This window comes from Bombus huntii, unplaced genomic scaffold (genome assembly GCF_024542735.1).
Source record: "Bombus huntii isolate Logan2020A unplaced genomic scaffold, iyBomHunt1.1 ctg00000310.1, whole genome shotgun sequence".
In the NCBI taxonomy this organism is placed as follows: Eukaryota; Metazoa; Arthropoda; class Insecta; order Hymenoptera; family Apidae; genus Bombus; species Bombus huntii.
The window spans coordinates 5001-17500 of record NW_026099505.1 but is presented as its reverse complement, the minus strand read 5'-3'; the positions used below and the strand labels follow the sequence as shown (position 1 = coordinate 17500).

General features: G+C 45.2%; 2 non-coding genes across 2 annotated transcripts; both read left to right on the top strand.

Moving 5' to 3' along the window:
• Positions 1-6120: 6120 nt before the first annotated feature.
• Positions 6121-8043, top strand: LOC126877967 (small subunit ribosomal RNA). The gene has a single exon (XR_007695491.1). It is a non-coding gene; the product is annotated as a small subunit ribosomal RNA (ribosomal RNA).
• Positions 8044-11430: 3387 nt separating this feature from the next.
• Positions 11431-11585, top strand: LOC126877965 (5.8S ribosomal RNA). Its single transcript, XR_007695489.1, has one exon. It is a non-coding gene; the product is annotated as a 5.8S ribosomal RNA (ribosomal RNA).
• The last annotated feature ends 915 nt before the right edge of the window (positions 11586-12500 follow it).

Sequence of the window (12500 nt, the reverse complement as noted above, 5' to 3'; positions counted from 1 at the left end):
TAAAGCAATACGCCGCTGGGACTTTGTCTCCTGCGGTTAAAAAAAATAATTTCGCTACGTACGGCCGATGGTCGTGCGTAGCGATTTTTTTTTCCTTTAAATCAAACAACGAGACGCACGAATAGAAAGCGATACGCCGCTGGGACTTTGTCTCGTGCGAGTAAAAAGCAATACGCCGCTGGACTTAGCCGCGTGCGAGTAAAAAGCAATACGCCGCTGGACTTAGTCGCGTACAAACAGAAAGCAATACGCCGCTGGACTTAGTCGCGTGCGAGTAAAAAGCAATACGCCGCTGGACTTAGTCGCGTACAAACAGAAAGCAATACGCCGCTGGACTTAGTCGCGTACGAGCATAAAGCAATACGCCGCTGGACTTAGTCGCGTGCGAGTAAAAAGCAATACGCCGCTGGACTTAGTCGCGTACAAACAGAAAGCAATACGCCGCTGGGACTTTGTCTCCTGCGGTTAAAAAAAATAATTTCGCTACGTACGGCCGATGGTCGTGCGTAGCGATTTTTTTTTTCCTTTAAATCAAACAACGAGACGCACGAATAGAAAGCGATACGCCGCTGCAACTTTGTCGCGTGCCAGTAAAAAGCAATACGCCGCTGGACTTAGCCGCTCGTGCTACCGCTGCGCGCGCACCTCCGAATCAGCGGGTATGCGCCGGAGTAGGTAACACTCTCTTAAGGTACGCCGTTCTGCGCAGCTCGTCTTGCGCGCGCGCGCGCGCGCTTTTTCAAATATTTTTAAACGTTTTTTCGCGTTTTTTCCCGTTTCTTCGCGTTTTTTCCCGTTTTTTCCCGTTTTTTCCCGTTTTCCACGTTTTTTCCCGTTTCACGAGAGAGACGAAAACGAGGAAAATAATCGCGACAAATGCTCGCTCGCTGCGCTCGCTCGGACGAATATAGCCCAACCCAAAACCGATCCCGAGCGTTCGAACGAAGATTTCGATGAAATCGAAGAACGAACGCGAAAGGGATTGGTTTTGGGTTGGGCTATTTTTTTTTCGAGCGAGCGGAGCGAGCGAGCAACGCGTAAGAGCGTATCGTTGCGTCGCAGGGACTTTGAAATATTCGCCACTGTTCGAACGTTCGAGTCGAAATAACTCGAGAAAAAGCGTTATAACGCATCGAAATTATCAGTGAAATCGTTACGTATCGACGAAATCTAGTCGAAAGTAGCGATTTCACTTTATTTTTTTAAAAAATTTCATCCTCCGGACCAACGTGACCGGGACGTTGGAACTTAGAATTTTTTCGCCCCGTTACGAAAGTACCGAAAGTTCAACTCGAAATAACTCGCTAAAAAGCGTTATAACGTATCGAAATTTTGCGTGAAATCGTTACGTTTCGACGAAATCTAGTCGAAAGTAGCGATTTCACTTTATTTTTTTAAAAAATTTCATCCTCCGGACCAACGTGACCGGGACGTTGGAACTTAGAATTTTTTCGCCCCGTTACGAAAGTACCGAAAGTTCAACTCGAAATAACTCGCTAAAAAGCGTTATAACGTATCGAAATTTTGCGTGAAATCGTTACGTTTCGACGAAATCTAGTCGAAAGTAGCGATTTCACTTTATTTTTTTAAAAAATTTCATCCTCCGGACCAACGTGACCGGGACGTTGGAACTTAGAATTTTTTCGCCCCGTTACGAAAGTACCGAAAGTTCAACTCGAAATAACTCGCTAAAAAGCGTTATAACGTATCGAAATTTTGCGTGAAATCGTTACGTTTCGACGAAATCTAGTCGAAAGTAGCGATTTCACTTTATTTTTTTAAAAAATTTCGTCCTCCGGACCAACCTGACCGGGACGTTGGAACTTAGAATTTTTTCGCCCCGTTACGAAAGTACCGAAAGTTCAACTCGAAATAACTCGCTAAAAAGCGTTATAACGTATCGAAATTTTGCGTGAAATCGTTACGTTTCGACGAAATCTAGTCGAAAGTAGCGATTTCACTTTATTTTTTTAAAAAATTTCATCCTCCGGACCAACGTGACCGGGACGTTGGAACTTAGAATTTTTTCGCCCCGTTACGAAAGTACCGAAAGTTCAACTCGAAATAACTCGCTAAAAAGCGTTATAACGTATCGAAATTTTGCGTGAAATCGTTACGTTTCGACGAAATCTAGTCGAAAGTAGCGATTTCACTTTATTTTTTTGAAAAATTTCATCCTCCGGACCAACGTGACTGGGACGTTGGAACTTAGAATTTTTTCGCACCGCTACGAAAAGGCCGAAAGATCCCCTCCAAATAACTCGTTAAAAAGTGTTATAACGTACGAATATTTTTCAAGAAATCGTTATAACTCGATAAAATACGTCGGGATTAAGCGTTTATATCGTCGGCAGACGGATATAAAAACGTTTGGACCGACACGACCGGTCGTTGGAACATAGAAAAATTCCGAGCCGGTACGTTGGGACTTAGAAAAATTCCGAGGGCGAAAAAGTTTTTTCGAGTTTATTCGTTAAAAAGCGTTACAAGGTATGAATTTTTTTGCATAAATCGACGTAACTCGACGAAATACGTCGGGATTAATGGTTTATTTCCGTCCGAGAACGATTTTTAAAAACGGACCTATGCGGCCGGTCGTTCGTACTTGGAAAATTTTCGGACCGAACACTCTTTTTCGATTAATTCGTTAAAAAGCGTTATAACGTACGAATATTTTTCAAGAAATCGTTATAACTCGATAAAATACGTCGGGATTAAGCGTTTATATCGTCGGCAGACGGATATAAAAACGTTTGGACCGACACGACCGGTCGTTGGAACATAGAAAAATTCCGAGCCGGTACGTTGGGACTTAGAAAAATTCCGAGGGCGAAAAAGTTTTTTCGAGTTTATTCGTTAAAAAGCGTTACAAGGTATGAATTTTTTTGCATAAATCGACGTAACTCGACGAAATACGTCGGGATTAATGGTTTATTTCCGTCCGAGAACGATTTTTAAAAACGGACCTATGCGGCCGGTCGTTCGTACTTAGAAAATTTTCGGACCGAACACTCTTTTTCGATTAATTCGTTAAAAAGCGTTATAACGTACGAATATTTTTCAAGAAATCGTTATAACTCGATAAAATACGTCGGGATTAAGCGTTTATATCGTCGGCAGACGGATATAAAAACGTTTGGACCGACACGACCGGTCGTTGGAACATAGAAAAATTCCGAGCCGGTACGTTGGGACTTAGAAAAATTCCGAGGGCGAAAAAGTTTTTTCGAGTTTATTCGTTAAAAAGCGTTACAAGGTATGAATTTTTTTGCATAAATCGACGTAACTCGACGAAATACGTCGGGATTAATGGTTTATTTCCGTCCGAGAACGATTTTTAAAAACGGACCTATGCGGCCGGTCGTTCGTACTTAGAAAATTTTCGGACCGAACACTCTTTTTCGATTAATTCGTTAAAAAGCGTTATAACGTACGAATATTTTTCAAGAAATCGTTATAACTCGATAAAATACGTCGGGATTAAGCGTTTATATCGTCGGCAGACGGATATAAAAACGTTTGGACCGACACGACCGGTCGTTGGAACATAGAAAAATTCCGAGCCGGTACGTTGGGACTTAGAAAAATTCCGAGGGCGAAAAAGTTTTTTCGAGTTTATTCGTTAAAAAGCGTTACAAGGTATGAATTTTTTTGCATAAATCGACGTAACTCGACGAAATACGTCGGGATTAATGGTTTATTTCCGTCCGAGAACGATTTTTAAAAACGGACCTATGCGGCCGGTCGTTCGTACTTAGAAAATTTTCGGACCGAACACTCTTTTTCGATTAATTCGTTAAAAAGCGTTATAACGTACGAATATTTTTCAAGAAATCGTTATAACTCGATAAAATACGTCGGGATTAAGCGTTTATATCGTCGGCAGACGGATATAAAAACGTTTGGACCGACACGACCGGTCGTTGGAACATAGAAAAATTCCGAGCCGGTACGTTGGGACTTAGAAAAATTCCGAGGGCGAAAAAGTTTTTTCGAGTTTATTCGTTAAAAAGCGTTACAAGGTATGAATTTTTTTGCATAAATCGACGTAACTCGACGAAATACGTCGGGATTAATGGTTTATTTCCGTCCGAGAACGATTTTTAAAAACGGACCTATGCGGCCGGTCGTTCGTACTTAGAAAATTTTCGGACCGAACACTCTTTTTCGATTAATTCGTTAAAAAGCGTTATAACGTACGAATATTTTTCAAGAAATCGTTATAACTCGATAAAATACGTCGGGATTAAGCGTTTATATCGTCGGCAGACGGATATAAAAACGTTTGGACCGACACGACCGGTCGTTGGAACATAGAAAAATTCCGAGCCGGTACGTTGGGACTTAGAAAAATTCCGAGGGCGAAAAAGTTTTTTCGAGTTTATTCGTTAAAAAGCGTTACAAGGTATGAATTTTTTTGCATAAATCGACGTAACTCGACGAAATACGTCGGGATTAATGGTTTATTTCCGTCCGAGAACGATTTTTAAAAACGGACCTATGCGGCCGGTCGTTCGTACTTAGAAAATTTTCGGACCGAACACTCTTTTTCGATTAATTCGTTAAAAAGCGTTATAACGTACGAATATTTTTCAAGAAATCGTTATAACTCGATAAAATACGTCGGGATTAAGCGTTTATATCGTCGGCAGACGGATATAAAAACGTTTGGACCGACACGACCGGTCGTTGGAACATAGAAAAATTCCGAGCCGGTACGTTGGGACTTAGAAAAATTCCGAGGGCGAAAAAGTTTTTTCGAGTTTATTCGTTAAAAAGCGTTACAAGGTATAAATTTTTTTACGGGAATCGTTCTATCTCTATTAAATACGTCGGGATTAAACATTTTTATCGATTTTTTCAAAAAATTAGCGTTCGTCGAACTGACACGACTGGGATATTTTTCTAATTTTTTCGTTAATTAACGTTACAAGGTATATATTTTTTTGCATATTTCTACTTATTTTAACGTATTGTAATTGATTATAAACTTATTTTTTGTCCGTATTCGATAAAAGAGTATGTTTACTGATGCAATTTTTCGGTGAAAAAAAAAATTAATTTTTTGGTAAAAATGCATTTCTATTATGTTAATAAAACGTCTGGTAATGTATTTCGATGGTTGGATATTGGCTTTGTATAGTAGTGATCGAGCGTTCGCGAGACTAAGTTCCAGCGTCCCTTCCGAACGGTACGTTGCTACGGAGGTTTTGCACCGTAAGCGCGCGGCCGCTAGCCCGGCCGGCGCCGGCCTTCCGGCTGGCGCTTTCGTATCTATAAGAGAGACGTCGAGCCGGACGGTTCGGTCGGAACAGCGTTGAGCGCGTGGCTATTCTACGGCCTCGGTTGAGAATTCAGTCACCGCTCCTCGAGTCTTAGTGTATTTTACGCTATTTCTCGACTGTTCCTCCGTTCTCGTTCTGGTTTTTTCTCTACACTGCTGCGCCGCGGGTCGCTGTCCTGGACGTAATGACCAAATATCGTGGCAAGGTTCCCCTGAGTCGGGAAGCTGGTGACCTGTGTGTACGTATTCTAACAAAAATTGTTAGATGCGTGTGTGCTTGTACTAACTGAGCATCGATTCATTCAAAAGAGTATAACCGTCTGCTTTCTATAAAAACTTCTGCTTTCGCAGAAGTATCCGATGAGGCGGTAGGAGCGTACTATCTTTGCGTAGTATGTCTTCTGCCGAAAATGTTCTACCGATTGAAAGAATATTCTTACGGTATGTCCAGCGCGACGCACTGGGATACGCGCTTGTTCGTTCAGCGTGAGGTGCGTATACGTGCTTTACCGCTAAGATATTCTAATAAGTCTTTTTACACGAAGACAGCATTATGGAAATGTTCCTTTAGAAGTACGATTCTAAACATTTTATATAAGACTATGAGAAAGAGAGAGAGAGAAGAGAGGAGGTGGAGTTGAGAATTACAAAGTGGCTGCGAGCGGCGTTCGAAGATTATTACTGAACTATGGGTGTATCTCGAACGTCGCTAGGAGATATATTTTATAGATATATCTATCTTAAGAACGAAAAGTCTCGTCGTACGGTGCTTACGTCCCACCTACGACACGAAGAGAACTTAAACGAAATTTATAAGAATTGTTATACGAATAAGATCCCTGGTTGATCCTGCCAGTAGTCATATGCTTGTCTCAAAGATTAAGCCATGCATGTCTCAGTACATGCCGCATTAAGGTGAAACCGCGAATGGCTCATTAAATCAGTTATGGTTTCTTAGATCATACCTACATTTACTTGGATAACTGTGGTAATTCTAGAGCTAATACATGCAAACAGATTCCGACCAGAGATGGTAGGAATGCTTTTATTAGATCAAAACCAATCGGTGGCGGATGGCTCGTCTGTCCGTCCATCGTTTGTTTTGGTGACTCTGAATAACTTTGTGCTGATCGCATGGTCATCTAGCACCGGCGACGCATCTTTCAAATGTCTGCCTTATCAACTGTCGATGGTAGGTTCTGCGCCTACCATGGTTGTAACGGGTAACGGGGAATCAGGGTTCGATTCCGGAGAGGGAGCCTGAGAAACAGCTACCACATCCAAGGAAGGCAGCAGGCGCGCAAATTACCCACTCCCGGCACGGGGAGGTAGTGACGAAAAATAACGATACGGGACTCATCCGAGGCCCCGTAATCGGAATGAGTACACTTTAAATCCTTTAACGAGGACCAATTGGAGGGCAAGTCTGGTGCCAGCAGCCGCGGTAATTCCAGCTCCAATAGCGTATATTAAAGTTGTTGCGGTTAAAAAGCTCGTAGTTGAATCTGTGTGTCACAGTGTCGGTTCACCGCTCGCGGTGTTTAACTGGCATTATGTGGTACGTCCTATCGGTGGGCTTAGCTCCTCGCGGGCGGTCCAACTAATATCCCATCGCGGTGCTCTTCACTGAGTGTCGAGGTGGGCCGATACGTTTACTTTGAACAAATTAGAGTGCTTAAAGCAGGCTACCTTCGCCTGAATACTGTGTGCATGGAATAATGGAATAGGACCTCGGTTCTATTTTGTTGGTTTTCGGAGCCCCGAGGTAATGATTAATAGGGACAGATGGGGGCATTCGTATTGCGACGTTAGAGGTGAAATTCTTGGATCGTCGCAAGACGGACAGAAGCGAAAGCATTTGCCAAAAATGTTTTCATTAATCAAGAACGAAAGTTAGAGGTTCGAAGGCGATCAGATACCGCCCTAGTTCTAACCATAAACGATGCCAGCCAGCGATCCGCCGAAGTTCCTCCGATGACTCGGCGGGCAGCTTCCGGGAAACCAAAGCTTTTGGGTTCCGGGGGAAGTATGGTTGCAAAGCTGAAACTTAAAGGAATTGACGGAAGGGCACCACCAGGAGTGGAGCCTGCGGCTTAATTTGACTCAACACGGGAAACCTCACCAGGCCCGGACACCGGAAGGATTGACAGATTGATAGCTCTTTCTTGATTCGGTGGGTGGTGGTGCATGGCCGTTCTTAGTTGGTGGAGCGATTTGTCTGGTTAATTCCGATAACGAACGAGACTCTAGCCTGCTAAATAGACGTAACTTATGGTATCTCGAAGGCCCCCGGCTTCGGTCGGTGGGTTTTTACTACCAACGTACAAACAAATCTTCTTAGAGGAACAGGCGGCTTCTAGCCGCACGAGATTGAGCAATAACAGGTCTGTGATGCCCTTAGATGTTCTGGGCCGCACGCGCGCTACACTGAAGGAATCAGCGTGTTTTCCCTGGCCGAAAGGCCCGGGTAACCCGCTGAACCTCCTTCGTGCTAGGGATTGGGGCTTGCAATTATTCCCCATGAACGAGGAATTCCCAGTAAGCGCGAGTCATAAGCTCGCGTTGATTACGTCCCTGCCCTTTGTACACACCGCCCGTCGCTACTACCGATTGAATGATTTAGTGAGGTCTTCGGACTGGTGCGCGGCCAATGTGATAAGCATTGCCGATGTTACCGGGAAGATGACCAAACTTGATCATTTAGAGGAAGTAAAAGTCGTAACAAGGTTTCCGTAGGTGAACCTGCGGAAGGATCATTAACGATACGATACCAAAAGAATTTGACTTGAACACATATAAAAACTATGAAATATATATCACAATGGTCGGTAAGGAGCCGTACTCCTCCTGTATCGACGAAAGTATATACGACGTATTAACAAGCTATATACTTTAACAAACGAAAACGCCAGGGAGCTTGGCAACCTCCGTTGGCACGAATAGAAATATTCTTAAGGAGGAGACGACCCTCCAGCTACGGAATTATACGAAGAGAAGGTGGCACTCTCTCTCGATCATCGGGATGAAGAGATATATATATACAAGTATAAAAACGAAATGCGAATGAAACTTATTCGAGGCGCCTGCGTGAGGTCGTAAACAGAAAGACCCGCCGTCTCCGAATAAAACATATAACATATAATATATATATATATGAAATTCTAATAAAAGGGAACTCTAGCTTCGAAAGAGCCAACAAAAGTTAAGGCTCGATATCAAACGAAAAAATTACGATGGAAACCAGGTGTAAAGAGAAATGCAGTCGTGGCGCCTGCGAGAGGCCGTACACAGAAAGACCCGCCGTCACGATCTCGTATTTCGTATTTGCATCGTGGAAACCGTACAAACGAAATATAAAAGTCCATGCAAACTAATAAGAAAATCTCTAAAGTGCCTCGTGTCGGAGTGATCATGCTCGCCTATTCTCTTCTATGTTTCGTGGTCTGTGTTGCGTTTGTTCTCCTCCTAGCAACGGGACATATCGAAGACTCCTCTTTGGGATCGAACGAAGCGTCTAGAACGAGTCGACGAGAGCGAAAGAACTTGTAGCGAGTCGCGCAGAGCGAAAGGATACCGATATACATCTTCGAAGGTTCTCTTCGAAGATCCATGGATACCTTCTGCGTCGACTTCTCTCGTCTCTTTCATCGAAACTCTCGTCGTTCTCGAAACGTGCTTCCTACCCAAAGGGCGTGTGCTCTTCGTATGTCGTTTCGTTCGAAATAACGAAACCACGTGTAACATACTCGTGGATCGGGTAACCTAGAACGAAGACGCATCGCGTGGATGTTGGCCCGCTATGCGACGATGACCGATGATGATGATGATGATGATGATGATGATATGATGATGATGTCGATGTCGACGACGACGACGATGAAGACGATGTGTAGCAACGATTCGTAACTAGTCTAGCCGAAGTTCGTTCAGAGGGGAACGCCGCCGGCTTCGAAGCCTCGATGTCGTGAGTCGGACACCCGTGCCGTCGCTAGAGTTTTTCAAACTCTGCTTCTGGATATTGGGACGAAAGACCGCTCGAGGACGACGACAGCCGTGCGTGCGTATCCCATCGAATTTTTTTTACACCACCTGAACGAGACTAAAGTTTCGTCTAGTTGATCGTCTACCGTCGCATAATGTATATTATATACCGTTCAGAGGGGACCGGCTGTCTATCCTCGTTGTCGTGAGTCGGACACCCGTGCCGTCGCTAGAGTTTTTCAAACTCTGCTTCTGGATATCGGGACGAAAGACCGCGCGAGGACGACGGATGCGAGTCCCATCGAATTTTTGACTTACACACTACCTGAACGAGACTTAAAGTTTCATATTATATACCGTTCAGAGGGGACCGGCTGTCTATCCTCGTTGTCGTGAGTCGGACACCCGTGCCGTCGCTAGAGTTTTTCAAACTCTGCTTCTGGATATCGGGACGAAAGACCGCGCGAGGACGACGGATGCGAGTCCCATCGAATTTTTGACTTACACACTACCTGAACGAGACTTAAAGTTTCATATAATATACCGTTCAGAGGGGACCGGCTGTCTTTCCTCGTTGTCGTGAGTCGGACACCCGTGCCGTCGCTAGAGTTTTTCAAACTCTGCTTCTGGATATCGGGACGAAAGACCGCGCGAGGACGACGGATGCGAGTCCCATCGAATTTTTTATTTACACACTACCTGAACGAGACTTAAAGTTTCATCCAGTTTGTCGTCTATCATCGCATATATAATATACCGTTCAGAGGGGACCGGCTGTCTATCCTCGTTGTCGTGAGTCGGACACCCGTGCCGTCGCTAGAGTTTTTCAAACTCTGCTTCTGGATATCGGGACGAAAGACCGCGCGAGGACGACGGATGCGAGTCCCATCGAATTTTTGACTTACACACTACCTGAACGAGACTTAAAGTTTCATATAATATACCGTTCAGAGGGGACCGGCTGTCTTTCCTCGTTGTCGTGAGTCGGACACCCGTGCCGTCGCTAGAGTTTTTCAAACTCTGCTTCTGGATATCGGGACGAAAGACCGCGCGAGGACGACGGATGCGAGTCCCATCGAATTTTTGATTTACACACTACCTGAACGAGACTTAAAGTTTCATCCAGTTTGTCGTCTATCATCTCATATATAATATACCGTTCAGAGGGGACCGGCTGTCTATCCTCGTTGTCGTGAGTCGGACACCCGTGCCGTCGCTAGAGTTTTTCAAACTCTGCTTCTGGATGTTGGGACGAAAGACCGCGCGAGGACGATGGATGCGTGTCCCATCGAATTTTTGATTTACAAGACACACACTACCTGAACGAGACTAAAGTTTCATCGAGTTTATCATCGCATAACCCGTTCGGAGGGGACCGGCTGTCTATCCTCGTTGTCGTGAGTCGGACACCCGTGCCGTCGCTAGAGTTTTTCAAACTCTGCTTCTGGATATCGGGACGAAAGACCGCGCGAGGACGATGGCTGCGAGTCCCATCGAATTTTTGTTTTTTTTTTTTTTTTTTAAAGAAAAAACACCACCCGAACGGAGATGTGTTCTATCTTTCGTCGATTTTTCATGCTTTCAGTCGGTCGCGTGGTCGCCATCCGTTCGGAGGGGATCGCCGGCTTCGAAACCTCGATGTCGTGAGTCGGACACCCGTGCCGTCGCTAGAGTTTTTCAAACTCTGCTTCTGGATATTGGGACGAAAGACCGCTCGAGGCGGACGGCCGCGCGAATCCCATCGAATCTTTACTATCACCCGAACGATGGAGAGATGCACGCGCGCTGTTTCTTGAATAATTGGACGAGAGAGTAGAATCAAACACATATATAACATGGGCTAGCCACCGTGCTTACTCGTTCGCGAGATCGTGTGCTGTACAGAGGATTCAGAATCGGGTGTATATATCCCCGTCGTTTCCTGACGAACGGAGCTTCGATCTCGATGGTTGTTATATATCATAATGTACTTTACGCCCGGCCGGCGAACGCGCGTATCTTCGCGCGTTCGTCGTTTTCTTTTTTTTTCGAACGTTTTTGTGTCGTCAATCCTATGGCGACTTCTGCGCGTTCGATTCCCGTTGGTCGAACGTGACGGAACTCGGCTTCGCTAGAACCGAGAAGAGTACATTTGAGTATTGAACTGTTGTAAATTTATAAAAGATTACCCTGAACGGTGGATCACTTGGCTCGTGGGTCGATGAAGAACGCAGCTAATTGCGCGTCAACGTGTGAACTGCAGGACACATGAACATCGACATTTCGAACGCACATTGCGGTCCACGGATACAATTCCTGGACCACGCCTGGCTGAGGGTTGCTCACGTAAACCTAAGACTGCTTGCGTTGCGTATCGTTACTCTCCGTATCTGTCTCTCTCTGTCCCTTCTTGCCTTAACAACCCGCCGTCGTTCTTCTTTATATAAGAGAACGTTTCAGAGTCGGACGAAGGTACAAGAACGAGGATACGAATAAGAGCGGACGGAGAGAACATACGCGACGTACGAGCGATTGTTGGACGCTCGTCGGCGTTCGTCGCGGTCGTGCAGAGACCGTGCAAGTCGTACGCATGCTCGATATATAATCTATCGTGTTCACGGGAGACTACGAAACTCTACCTCTGTCTCTCTCTGTCCCTTCTTGCCTTGACAACCCGCCGTCGTTCTTCTTAAAAATTATAAGAGAACGTTTCAGAGTCGGACGAAGGTATACGAAGGGATACGAATAAGAGCGGAGAGAGAACCGGTCACGGACCTGCGTGAGTGCTCGCGGCGTCGTGAGTCGTCCTTACGAGGGCGACCGCCCGCTTATGCACCGCTTCGTGTATCGGTTATCGAACGTATATACTCGTAGTGTTCTCCTCGTGACCGATTTTTTTTTCATATCAGGCGATATATGCTACGTTTGCCGGTGTTCGACGCACGAAGGTCCGCGCCCCCGACGTCGTCTTAAAAGAATATTATATTTGGCGAGACTGAGAGAGAAAGCAAATATGGGAACTCGGTCGAGAGAGGAGAGAAGAGAGAACCAAAAAAAAAACCTAAACTCGATGGCGTGCGAAACTTTGCCATAATCTACCGTCTTTTCTTAAGACTCTCGTACAGCCCCAGGGATCGAATGCCCACTCCGTCTCTTCGCGAAAGCGACTGACAACAACGAGGACCGTCGCATCGATGGGTCGTCGTTGCGTTTTACACGCTCTGTGCTTTTTTACAAGCCCCGAAAGTATCAGCCG